Here is a 14,913-nt window from a genome sequence, read left to right as displayed (position 1 = left end):
CGTTAAGCCCCAAAACAACAAACAACAACAATATATATATATATATATATATATATATATATATATATATATATACATATATATATATATATATATATATATATATATATATATATATATATATATATATATATATATATATATATATATATATATACCTCTTTTTTGTAAGCGCATTAAAAAAGGCAAGGCTCATGTAATAAAGGAATAACTTGCAAAAATTTGCTACTTTGTTAATACAAAGACTAAGAATTAGTTGGTTATCAGAACTACTAACTTTATTGGTCAGAGACATAATAGTATCAATTATCAGATAGTAAATATATTAGCATTAAGTGTTATAGTTTAAAGTTTCTCATTTACGTAGTCAGCCCAAAGTGTTTTTAGTTTCAAGTGTTCCCTTGATGTGGTAAGACGTAATGTAATTGTTTCAAGTGTTCCACTGATGTGGTAAGCCCTACGTGCTACAGTATCAAGTGTCCCATTGATGTGGTGAAACTAAGTATTACATTTTAAGTGTCCATTCGATGTGGTAAGATATAAGTGTTATATATTTAAGTGTCCCATTGATGTGGTGAAACTAAGTATTACATTTTAAGTGTCCCTTTGATGTGGTAAGATATAAGTGTTATATATTCAAGTGTTCCATTGATGTGGTCAGGCCTAAGTGTTTTAGCTTTAAGTTTCCCATTGATGTAACCAACCTTAGGTGTGATAGGTTCAAGTGTGCCATATGTGTTGTCAACCCTAAGTGTTATAGTCTGAGCTATCCATTTGAGGCAGTCAGCCCTAATTTTATTGTTTCAACTGTCCTTCTGATGAGGGACAGCCGTAACAGTTATAGTTTCAACTGTCTGGTTCATGTGGTCAGTCCTAAGTGTCATATTTTCAACCATCCCATTGATGTGGTCAGCTCGAATTGGTATTGTTTCAAGTGTTCCTTTCATGTGGACATCCTAGAGTGTTATAGATTCAACTGTTATTTTCATGTGGTCAACCCAAGTGATACAGATTTAATTCAACTCTCATGTTCATGTGTTAGCCTAAAATATTTAAGTTTCAACTGTCGACTGATGTGGCTAGCTCAAAGTGTTATAGCTTTAACTGTCCCATTGATGTGGTCAGACCGAATTGATATACTTTTAAAGGTTCATTGATGTTATCAACTAAAGTGCTGAAGTTTCAACAATCCCTTTGATATACTCAGCCCTAAGTGCTATAGTTTCAACTTTCCAATTCTGTCAGCCTTAAGTGTTACAATTCAAGTGTCCCTTTCATAGGGTCAACCCAAGTGTTATAGTTGCATCTGTCCCTTTGATGTGGTCAGCCATACGTGTTATATTTGTATCTGTCCCTTTGATGTGGTCAGCCCTAAGTGTCTTAGTTTAAATTGTACCTTTAACGTGGTCAACCCGATGTGTTAGAGTTTCAACTGTTCATTTGATATGCCAACCTTAAGAGTAATAATAGTTCCAACTGTTCTTTTGATGTGGTTAGCCTTAAGTGTCGTAGTTTCGACTGTCCAACTGATGTGGTCAGCTATATATGTTGTAGTTCCAACTGTCTCTTTTTGAGTAGTCAGCCTTAAGTGTTATATTTTAACTGTCACTTTGATGTGATCAGCTCTAAGTGTTTGTAGTTTCAACTGTTCCTTCAAGACGTGTCCATAATCTGGACAGCTATTGCACACTATGAAGCATACATTTGTTTATTTTGATGTCTTGTCTTCATAATTTACATATTCATTAGTCGCATTTATTTCAGATTCTCTGGACAGTGAAGTTTTCTTGCAGTACGTGAGACATTCTGGGTCCGTTTTCCCATCCAACGAGGGAAGGATAAAGTTTGTCACCAGAACACAGACATCAGCATCCAGTCAAGCAGAACTCTCCGTGTATTATTACCTAACGACGATGCTCATGAATTAATTTGAAACGTATTTCTATAAATGAATCTGTAGCATTCTCATTTTTACCATTCATTTGTACCTGAATAATGAACAATTGTCCAAAGTTGTAAAGTTGTTTGTTTTTGTGGGTTGGGGTTTGGGGAGGGTTGTTTGTTTGTTTATTTTGTTTTTTTGGGGGGGGTGGGGGTGGGGGGGGGGAGAACAAAATCTATATGAAATACTATTTATCCGAATAATGAATGACAGTATTCTCTCATTCATGAAAACTTGGTTGTAGAATAAACATAACACTTACTATGCACAAATGAAAAAATATTCATGGAATCATGGGCACCAGTACTTTCACTTAGTACCAAAACTTTCAGTCAGCTATTTGAAGTAGTGTCTGAAGAAGGAAGAGCATACTCGATTTATTTAAATCAAATTTAGGCTTGAGGGATAGAAAAACTGTAAACATGGCGATAGGAATCCAGACTAGTTAACCATTTCTAGACTAATACATCCTTTCTAAAATAGTTGAGCCCAATTCAGATTTTTTTTCTCTCCAAATTCTATTATTGTTTCTGCAAATGTACTTAAACAAATAGCACGAATATGCAGATATAAAAGCATTTCAAGTTCAGACTGGGATGGAAGTGAGGTCACTGCATAGGCCTGCTCGTGTCCCTGTTGCTGGTTCTGTGGAGGTTCCATATCAGTAAGCGAAATAATTGAATGGAAAATCAAATGAACATTCATTTGTTAACTTTTAACCATGTAAAAGATATCATTTACAATACCTCACAAGGATACACGAAGAGTGAGTTTAATGTAACATGTATTAATGACGCTAAAATAATTCGAATAACGACACTTTGCATCTGCAGTGAAAACAAGGAACACACACAGACGTATATATATATATATATATATATATATATATATATATATATATATATATATATATATATATATATATATATATATATATATATATATATATATATATATATATGTGTGTGTGTGTGTGTGTGAGAGAGAGAGAGAGAGAGAGATTTCCGGTGGAGATGTTTTCTTAACTTAAAACCTGAGAGTAGACGGCGGCATGAAGTCAGTTTGTGCAAAGTAGTGGTCTGTAATGATAGGCTGTTCTACTTGAGACATTAGTTCCTCTTCTTGGGATGGATGCTGTTCTATTTGAGTAAGATAGGGTGTTTTACACCTTTCATAGACTCTGATCAACTTTTGTCATAGAGTTTGTCATAGAGCTGGTCTACTTTAGTCATATCCCTTGATATAAAGGACACTACAAATTTACACTCTAGAGCATAAATACATTTTCCTTTTTCAAAGTATGTTTTGCAAACAATAAATCTGTATTCAAATTAGCTGCTTACTTTGAATTCAAACTTATTTCAACCTACTTCTAGCCTTTATTTATGTTTCTTTGCGTACAGAATACATTCATTGCGCACAGAATATATTCATTGCGTACAGAATATATTCACTGTGTACTATAAGGATTGCTCTGTGTGTGTGTGTGTGTGTGTGTGTGTGTGTGTGTGTTCTAATATCGGATAACTCGGTTGTCACGACAATGTAAACTTGAATTCAATTATCACAGTTGCTGTTAAAATTATAAAACGGTAAGATTCACTAAGTGTGCAACTGAGGCTAAGATACATAATTATGTTGCACACTCAGTGCATCAAATCTCAGTTCATTATCTTTGTGATTGTGCATTATTCAGTAAACGGGATAATTAATTTTTAAACATGTTGTTTTTTTGTTCTAAATTTATTAGACTCCAAATGAGACAGTGACAATAAAACGGTGTTTTAGCTTCAGTGTTCTGATCATCTGTAAGCAGTGTGCTTATAATGAACATTTTTAAATAAAGGTTCTGTTGAATTATGTCCCTTCTGTCATGCTTCTGTCCCGTCTGTCATGCTTCTGTCCCGTCTGTCAAGCTTCTGTCTCGTCTGTCAAGCTTCTGTCCCTTCTGTCATGCTACTGACACTACTTGCTTTTCTGCTGTCTACTCCACCAGTACCGTACTGCTATTAACACATCCACTACCATCATAATCTTCATGATTCTTTAAATTGATCATTGTTAATGTTCCTTGTTTATTGGTAGCTAAAGAAAATACGCATTACTATTACTGCTGTTCTAGCAGCAGAGGGGGCGAACAGACCGACTTTGGAAGCGTCCAAAAACCGAAATAAGCCTTCCTAAAAAAAGAATTAATAACTTTAAAAATCAAAATAACTAACTACAGAGGCTCTCTCAAAGAGTCCCTCCAAGAGTCCCTCTTGCTGTTAGTCCACGTTATTTCTCCAACTAAAAACTTGTTAATGGTGAGTATATTACAAAAAACGAACCAACTTGAGGTCTCGCCCCCTCTGCTGCTATTAATTTATCCAAATATTTTATCAAGTCCAATACGATATCTTGTTCTAGGATCGTGCGAATTTATTGTTATAAATTCATGCGGAGTAGCTTGCGCTCGTGAAAAGAAATTTTTAAATTTAATTATATCCATGTCACCGCTGCACCAAGTTTGATGAATATTTCTCATTGTGTGTGTATCAACTCCATTAAACACAACTAAAATATTACAGTTATCTCTGATCACTTTTGGTATTTGTGTGTATCGTTGAGTAACATAAATGACATCGGTGTTTTTATGTCTACCTCGAGAAAAAAATCATAGCTGGATTTGATTGTTTATCCAGCATCACATCATCGTATACAACTAAATTATTAATAAATCCGTCTATGGAATCAACTGATGGTGCTTCATCAATATCGGTTATAAACTCGATAACATCGTTATCTTTATCTATTCGCGCGTTTTCATAAAAATCCTTGAGCACATCATAACATCGTTGATCATCAACTGACGGGGCTACCAAATACAATTTATCCCACTTTAACCATCTCATTATAAGATTAAGTAAAAACTGTGTCTTTCCACTTCCAGATGGTCCTATTATTATCATTCTGATGAAATTTGGTAACGCAGGATGGTGCTTGACAGGTTCTCGTTTTCTTGTCGCTGAAAAATCAATTATATCCAAGCTGTATAAAATATCCATGGATTTATATTGTGTGAAGTGCAGGATGCGTACCCCGACGGATACACTAACAACTATTACCACAAAAAATAACAGATCGGCAGTTACGGGTAAGTGTACGCGGTGTGGTACAAAGAAATTTAAATTTATTCCCGGTGATAATTCAGGGACAAAGTCAGCGTTAAGAAAAAAAAAACGAGGAGGTGATATTGCAGCAAAATTAACAAAATTACCCGGGACTCCGTGGGCTAAATACCCAGGAGAAAAACACATACCAGGATATAATTATTGTGGTCCTGGTACTCGATTCGATATTAGGCTTGATAATCAGGATCAACCAAAACCAGGCGAGGAACCAATAAACGCTATTGATAAAGCATGTCATGCTCATGATGTTGCGTATAAAAGCAATGATCTACAACATAGGCATATTGCAGATGTGAAATTAATTTATGCGCTAAATTCTATAAAAATAAAAATATCAAAGAATCACTAGCTAATTGGTTAGTAAGATCCGCGATGAAAGGTAAATTAGCGCTAGGGGCTGGTAATGTATAAATGGAATCGATTTATTATTCACCAGCTGGATACTGGAAAGGTAACGCAGCGATTAGTAAACTCGCCGAGGCAACAATAGTTACACGTGTTACTGCTAAAGCGTGGTTATCCAAACAGGCAATATGGCAAATTTACCTACCACCACCGAAACAAATTCAGTACGCGTATTTCGATGTCAGCGTTCCGAATGAACTTCATCAAGTGATATTCTGTTTTTACCACATGATACTGTACGTAGAAAAACGTACAAATACGCGCTAATCGTTGTTGATGTTGCAAGTAGATATAAAGAAGCAGAGCCGTTGTCAACAAAGACAGCTGCTGAAGTTGCTTCTGCGTTTAAACGAATTTATCAACGAGGATCCGGACCATAACGTTGTCTACGATGGCCACAGCTGTTACAAGTTGATCCTGGCAAGGAATTTCTTGGTCCAGTATCATCGTTGATGAAGCAACATAATGTCAAAATACGACGAGGACATACTGCAATTCACCGTGATCAGGCAATTGTTGAACGATTTAATCGAACACTTGCTGAGCGGTTATTTTGGATATCAATACGCGAAGGAATTTATTCAAGATAAAAGATCTCGTGAATGGGTGGCAAGATTACCAAATGTGATAACTGCATTAAATAATGAGATTACTCGAACAACCAACATGAAACCTATTCATGCAATTACAAAAGCGCATATACCAATACAACGACGTGATTTTTCAACACAGCCAGTATTAGGTAATATCACTGTAAGATATTTATATGAGCCCGGTGAACTTGAAGGTGGTAAAAAAAGAGTGACTGATCCTATTTGGAGTATTACGACGCACAAGATATCCACCGTGACAAGATCCTCAGGTAGACCCGCAATCTACAGACTGGATTCAACTGCTCCTCAACGTGGATTTGTACGTGAACAATTACATGTAATTCCCGAGGCTACACAATTACCACCGCGATCACTTAACTAGCACCAAGGGTGCAAGCACCTTGACGTCGGTTACACTCAAGACAGGTCAACATGAAATTTTCTCGTGTATGACCAAGATTGTTATTTTTTCTATCTACGGTAAATATCTTGGATCATTTGTCAGATACCGCCATAACATTATACAATTACAACTTGTACAATTATTATTCTGTTGTTGTTTCAGCGCATTAATAAAATCAACATCAAGATCAAAATCGCGTTTTTTTGTCACTTTGTTTATAACCAGATAATGTTTTTCTTATTATATCATTTTGACATTTGTCAATATCATCGTTGATCACTGACGAGTCCATGGCGATTCTCCGCACTTGAGATATTTTTCTAACTCGAGACACTGCAAGATAAACTAAGTTCGACCATTGGATACGATCATCAACGATCCAAATAACTGTATCAGTAATAGTTAATCCCTGAGATGAATGAATCCTCATCGCGTATCCAAGCGTCCACGGGGATTTATCAGCACGTAGAACATCTTCAACAACATCAACATCAACTGCAACAGTATCATTCAACATAAGATTCTGTTTCCTTGACTCTGTCAAGTGTCCTGGTATATCAACGTTAATATTTTGCCGTCGCGTATCTGCTGATCGATAACATAACGGAACTGGCAACGTTGGAAACTTTTCTCGTTGTAACTGAAACAACTCCCGTTGAAGTGTATCACGAACTATCTTTCTACTTACAACTACCAAATCATTTGGTCTCCACGTTTGCAGAAAGTCTTTCGTGGGTGTTTCTGAAATTATCTGGCGCATTACTTCACACTGAATTTTATTCGGTTGTAGTCTGATTAATTTTTTAAATTCTTTTAATTCTGCATCAAGTGCTCTATGATCATCAATTATTTCTTCACAGTAATCAATGAAATTTTTTAGCCAATCATGTGGAGATGGTTCAACTACGGGTGGTGGTTGACCGTAATCGCCGCACATTATCACAGCAGTATTTCTTGTTAATAACCAATCAAGAAATATTTTTAATGTTTCTAGCGGTACAGTGCATATTTCGTCCCATATTATGATCCTTGGAATATATTTTTCTCCCATCCTTAAAGATGTCCATGTATCACCCATCCATCGGAAAAAGCTGTGATAAGTACATGATTGTACTCCTCGTTGTTTCATTTCTCGCGTGAGTCTGTGTGTAGGTGTTGGCACAATCATATCTGAATTCTGAAATAGTTCGATAGCTCGAGTGGTTTTACCAGAACCGTCAGGTCCGTTTAGATAAACTGTTTTGTGTCTAGTTATTGGATCGTATACCGATGGTAACAACAAAGTTGTCGACGATAGTTTTGATGTTTGATATTTTTTACAGTAAATATCTTTAACCGCAATATCAGCGGATTCGGAATAATTAAGTATATTTTCCTTTTTTATTCTCCACAAACCCCACGATGCACAAGTGTCAATGTTTAATTTTCCTAACAGTATTGAATATTTTTTACTTATATAAAACGAATCCGTATCAACTCTGACAGCAAACTCAAAATCCTTATTTATCATCGATAATAAATTTATCGAAACGTACGCTAACATTGAAGATCTTAAATGAGTAAACTGCGGTGACTCACCGTCCATGTAGCTCACAATTGTACCTAGTTTATTTCCATTTGGCAAGAAAGCTATTTCTCGACTTATAAACGTGTTCTTATTCGTTGTATCAGCGATTATGAAATCTAACTCAGCATCGTCCATGATCAATCTTGTACAATGTCGTTTATGATCATATGATTCTCCTTGGGTGAACTTGCCAATTATTTTTCTACCAAGATCTTTTGTGATCTTATTTTCATAATCAGTTTTATCCGGGTTTTCATCATCAGAATATTCCTTTTGTTGTGGTAACCAAACTTCGGTTTGTTTTCGATATGATATAATTGCTTCGCTGATCGTCAGCGATATTAATATCGCACAATCAAGCATATACCGTAATAGAACTATTGGTGTCCACATTTTTTCTGAAAAATGTTTTCCAAACCAAATGTAACAAATTGGATGAAGTCCTTTAGCAAACCCGAATGACTCGATACAAGCGAATCCAGTCAGGTCAAAATCCGGTAATGGTCCGCTAATGGTCCATTTATCGATACTCACGTCATTTCGTGCGTCGGATGACCGAATCTTTTAAAGTATACAGAACAATCTCCCGTCCCGAGAAAACCTCCGGGATAACACGCGATAATATCAACTGAAATAACATCTCTGTGATCGTATTTAGTATTCCACAATCCGCCGTGTCCATATTCGACACAACTGGATACTATGTCATCAAGAAAATCAAGCCTAGTTGGTTTCCACGAATTTTTCTTTCTAGCAAAATGAGCAGCATTTGATCAGTTTGCAAGACCAAATGACGTTATTTACTGAACAGATCTTCTTCACGAGAAAATGAAAAATCTTGCACTGCAATATACTGATGATGCTGACGAACTATTGAGCAACTGATTTGCTGTTCCGTCAGTTGCGGCTCTTGTGCGGGGTTGTGTTTGTCACGATCTGCTGGAGTAATTCCGTCATTATTAATACTCGTACCTTTAATACCAGCGCAGTTGTATATTTTAATCATCTCTGAAGACTCAAAATCAGATATAATTCCATCACTGAGACTAGCTGATAACAACGAAGATAACTTCGAGTATGCGACAGTGGCTATGTGTAATTTTATCATGTAATCGGATAATTTTTCATTCGTGCAAGTACATATTTTTTTTGCAGTGATATTGAGCACACCTGCAATCGTTGTTGTAGCCGAAATACAAATAGTACAGCTACTGGTGCCATCATTGTCATTGTTGATAATATCACACCGGTTCCAGCAACAACAGCGGATACTGAACAAACGATCACGTCGACGATAACTAGTCGTCGTCGATATTTCTTTACTTTTACTGTATATTGCTCGACTCGATCTTTCAACGCTGCGTGCCATTCACGCGCTTGATTGTACCTACATTTTTGAACGTTGATTGAGGTACTCATTTTATTTTATGCAGTAACCAATTGAGGTGCTTCTGCTACAAATTCCAAACACCACCAGTAAGATGTTGCGGTTAATTTCTTATCAGCTGCTTCCAGAATAAATATTTCTTCGTTTCCGCTATTTAATATAACAGATACAACCCCGGAAAACTTATCAGTTGAATGACGCCATGGATACGTTGTAAATATTTCAAATTTTGCAGCACTGAACACAGACAGCCTGTACACGCCAGTGACTGTTGCAGTATATTTGATAGTTTTATTTTGCTGCGACCATGTTGCGAATCCAGATGATACCGTGTATACCATGTTGGTAATATGCCCGGGAGTAACCCCGCCGGGAATTTTAATCAAACTGGTTTTATTAACGATCTCAGGAATCGCCGCTACGATGTTTTGCTGTGTTTGTTTGATCGTGTCGATGTTCGTCTTGATATCAACGAGTTTTACGTCAACGGTGTGCGGATTACTAAAAAATTCCTCTGCGGTTTCGTTAATTTTTCTAAAGTTTCTGCGGAGATTTGTAAACGCGTTTACGTGAACGTCATACTCGGCGCGCAACTTGGATAATTTACCATCTACGGTGTTGTAGTTGACGTCAACGTATTTTTTTGTTGATGCGTCTTCGTCGGATGTTGGATCTCTCAAAACTACAATCTTATTCCCGTTCATACTGAGTTCTCCCGTCATTGTGTCACCGGTATTTTTCACGCGATTAGCAACACTTGCTGTAATTTGATTTCTGATGGTTGTAAACGATACACTTGAATCCCTGATTTTTCCGCTGTCAGTAAACACAGATATATTATCCGTGACCGCACCGAGTACTCGTCGAATTATATCATTCCATTTGATATTGCTGGTTTTTAGTTTACCATATCGATCCTGAAAAATAACAACCTTATCTGGGTCAACTCCAGCAAGATTCATAATATCGGCGAGTTCATCTTTAGTCGCGTACTTCGACAGATCAATGTCATCGGACTTTTTCTTAACTGTAGAAGAAGATCTTCTTCCGTAAATATCAACCATTATAGAAGATCTAAGATTTGTTTAAAACGAATTGGTTGCTTGTATAATCATGCACAACTTTACGTGGCGGTTTGGATGATTTTGATATAGCGTTAAGTACATTAATTACTTCACGGCCGCATAGTGGCGGATCTGTCATTGTTTGTGTGGGTAGCGTTGAATACCAAACTTGCGAGTGAAGTGGTGTAACATACTTCATAAACTATGGAGCTAACCCGTATGAATCAAAATAAACGATTCCACGTGGATCAACCGCGTATAATACCCAATGAGTACCAGGTCCTGAATTCGAGTCAAGATTAATAATACCTGTTTCGAATTCATTCGGTTGTTTCGGTAATTGATCTCGCATAAAAACACCTCTGAATTATTTTATTTTTAATCGTTTAGCAGCATCAAGTAAATCAAAATTTGACGCTGGAGCATCTAACGAAGTGATCCTGGAAGCCTCAGACCTCTTCCCCAACGAGATCTCGGCAATCTTAGGCAGCGTCCCTTTTTATATCCATTTCCTGTTGTTTTCTTTAGAGCCATTCTAGCAGCGGTTCCAACAGCACCTAACGCGGCTGCTTTTGCTACGGCTGGAGCGGCAGCAGCTATTAACGCTGGAATAGCCGCGAGAAGTGGAAAAATACCACCGGTTCTAACTGAGTCCTTGATCGCACCCGCAGAGAGATTAAGTTTGACGCCTGTTTTTGATTGTTTTGCGCCGTTGAAATGTTTAAGTTGACGTTCTGATAATGATAATTTATTTTGACCACCCGTGATCTGATCTCGCTTTAGTGATATTTTCATTCCGCAGTTTCTTGCTGAATTTGATTGAAGGTTTTTAATCTGACCAGGAGTCAGACTGATACTAACGTGATGATATGGCATTTTATGATAAATACTTGCCACGCTCCAAATAATGATTAAAGATTTTCCGCTGGTGCATCAACGACCCTCATTCGACAACTACCACCTTCAAGTAATATGGCTTTATCGCTGAGTATAACCGCGATTGCTCTGTAATCAACACCACCTGTATTTAACGTTGCTTTAAGATGTATATCAACAACAGATTGTTTTGATAGATCAAGATGCTCCAGTGAAAAATAATAAATCGGATACAAAGTTCTGAAATCATATTGTGATATTTGCAACCCAGTATCTACATTTTGATCACGTCCCATGAATGACATCAAATGATGATATATGATATACACGTCCTATATGATTTTGTTCATAATTTAGTTATAAATTTTCTGTTGGTTCTTGTTGTCCGTTTATCCGTAAAGAAATATTTGTGATACCTAGTTTATCAAATATCATATGAGAGTGAGTTTGTGAGTTTAAACGGTTATGGTTCTGAAACGCAATAAAAATATGCCATGATGCAGAAACACCTTGTTGTGATGCTATATGCCATGTAAACTGACCGTTAACGTCAGTTTGTATATTATCTGTGCTTGTTGTTAACCATGACAACAAGGATTTACCACCTGTGTCCATGAAAGAAATTAATTTTTGTTCTTCTGCGATCGTTGGAGTCATTACTGGCATCCACAGTGAAAGTTTCGATAATACTACTTTACCAGCATCACCAATAGGTCTCCACAGAGCATCGTTATCATCACCCTTTCTTGCAAAAATAAACCGTGTGTCTAGCTCCAAAAATAACCTTTTTAACATTCCTACAAAATCCAAAAATATGCGATAATGGAATTGTACATGAAAAACTTCTATTGGCTCCTAGCAACATATTTTTACGCGTTGTAAATCCCAAGTTGAAATCTGGATTAGAACCATGAACCACCGGCCACACAGCAGCATCAGCGGTATTGGCATCATTTCTTGGTCGTCTTATATTATACGGATCGCTTTCAGGGTTATCTGAATTATCTTTTACAAACATCATTGTGGGACCTGCTGATCTTGTATAATCATCAGAATATCTTGCTAGACCAATTATTGTTGTAGCAACGTCGACATCTTTCTGAATTGATTCAATATTTTTTCCATCGATCATATATGTGGCGCTATCAAATAATGCCATGATCCCGGTGGTGACAAAACCAACTTTTACTGCATCTGCGTAATTAGTATCATCCGTTTTTACAATTGTACCTTCTACTTCAATAAAAGCCTCAGCGGGTAGAAAATATCTACTTGTGTCATGATCTTGTAGTTCAATTATTCCACGTTGATCTGGTATTCGTGCGTCATAAGAATAAAACTGATAATCACGTACCGATTCATCTTTAATGACAGGTGCTTCCATGTCAAATGCTGTGTCGGATACGCGCTTGAACATTTTATTATAATTATTTCCGTCTAACACGTTGATTACCGCGTTCGGGAAATTCCACTTCGGGAAGTTCCACTTCCTGATATCAAACTTGAAATATTATTCCTTGGTTCACCGAGTCGTTGATCTGCTAACGCTGCTAGTTTTTGATTTGCAGCTTGATTTATTATTTTACTTACGTCTGCGGACATAATTTCAGTACTTGGTAATTTTACTGGTTGTCGTTTTCGTCTTATTAATCGTGCTAGTCTATCTTTGATCGCCGAGAACACCTTACCAGCAAAATTGACAATTACACCAGGAGGTTTTTCACGAAAAATGTCGATAGCTTTCATCGATAATTGTTTTGGAATAGGCGCTGCTTTTGGGGCTAACCTTGTAAATAATCCCTGAATAACATCACCAAGTCCATCTCCGTAAATTGCTCTATAGATTGGTAATCGTGAGTTTACCGCTCTGACCTGTACGGATTTACAATGATTATTGTGTACGATCATCTTATTTTATTTACCATTTATCTAATCGCGGTGACTAATCATCAACGAGCTCATCAATAAGTTCCCGGTAAACGCCAATATCCATGATGCCGCAGCAAAATAATCGTTGGCAAATATCAGCTGCTTCATTAATTATTTCTGGTGAATTATTTCCGGCACGTTTTCCCCCTATGAGAACTTCTTACCGTGACACGTCATTGAGGATATTATCGGGACAAACAAAATTATTCCCACTGTATTCAGGGAAGAAAGACCACTTCCAGTAGCGTCAAAAGAATCATCGCCAAGATCTCTTTCTTTACCCAGTGAACGTAATTTCTCCCGTTGTTTAGTTTCTATATCTCTGAACATTTCTTCTCTTTGTTTCCATTCTTCTTCTACTTTTTGCTTCATTTCTTTTGCCATCTGTTTCCTTTTCTCTCTAGATGGTTTCAACATCATCTTTTTCTGCGGTGAAGAAGATTGTTGTTGTTCTATTTGTTACAGAGGTGGAGGAAGTTGATATGAAGGTTCCTGCTAGGAGAGTTGTTGTTGTTTTAGTTGTTTTATTTTCTCTCTATAAAGTCTTTTTACTTCTTTATCAAGATTTTTATTCTAGATCTCTGGCTTGTTTTTTGTTTCTATATACACGATATATCCATTTAATAAAATCATCATCACTTGCTTTTTCATGACGGGGTTTTGAAATATCAGATTTATTAAATAATCCAAATAATATTGTTTCGGGTAATTTTTCTCTTTTAGTATTCTTAATATCTTCGACAAACCCTTTCCTAAATCTTGCAATCAATTCTACGTTTTCTTCTACTGGTTTGGGTTCAGATGCAAGTTCTTTTCTCACGTCGGCGACTTCACTACGAAGTTTTCCAATATTTTCAAGTATTTCTTCATCGACAGGTGGAGGTTGAGCTGCAGCTATATCAGTTGGAAGATCTCGTAAAATCTTTTTTGTTTGTTTGGTTCTTCTTGCTATTTTTTCAGTTTGTTCTAATACTGGAAAAATACCCTCTTTCCTCTTGTCATCTCCCTCCTTAATATCTCGCCATATAGTTTTTTCAACAGCCGCTGCAGCTTTCTTAGTAGCTGCAGTGACGGGTTTAAATAGTTTTTTAGTGTCTTCTTCGTACTCAACTTGTGCTTCCTGCTGCGCTTGTAGATTTTTTCTGAATGAATCTCTAACAGGAAGAAAATTTTTGATTACTTCTAATCGTTCTCGAGCTATCCTTGCAGTATGAGATTCCGGATGTACCATTTTATTATAACATAATGATTTAATTATAGCAGCAGAGGGGGCGAGACCTCATGTTGGTTCGTTTTTTGTAATATACTCGCCATTAACAAGTTTTTAGTTGGAGAAATAACGTGGACTAACCCCAAGAGTGACTCTTGAAGGGACTCTTTGAGAGAGCCTCTCTAGTTAGTTATCTTGATTTTTAAAGTTATTAATCCTTTTTTTCAGGAAGGCTTATTTCGGTTTTTGGACGCTTCCAAAGTCGGTCTGTTCGCACCCTCTGCTGCTGTTCTTGCCAATTTGTTGTTCCAACATGACCTTCTTCGATACATGTGCACATACACTTGGATTAACAAAAGCAAAG

The sequence above is a fragment of the Sinohyriopsis cumingii genome, unplaced genomic scaffold (genome assembly GCF_028554795.1).
Source record: "Sinohyriopsis cumingii isolate HCF-2022 unplaced genomic scaffold, ASM2855479v2 utg000913l, whole genome shotgun sequence".
Taxonomy (NCBI): domain Eukaryota; kingdom Metazoa; phylum Mollusca; class Bivalvia; order Unionida; family Unionidae; genus Sinohyriopsis; species Sinohyriopsis cumingii.
Note: the sequence above shows the minus strand (reverse complement) of the source record.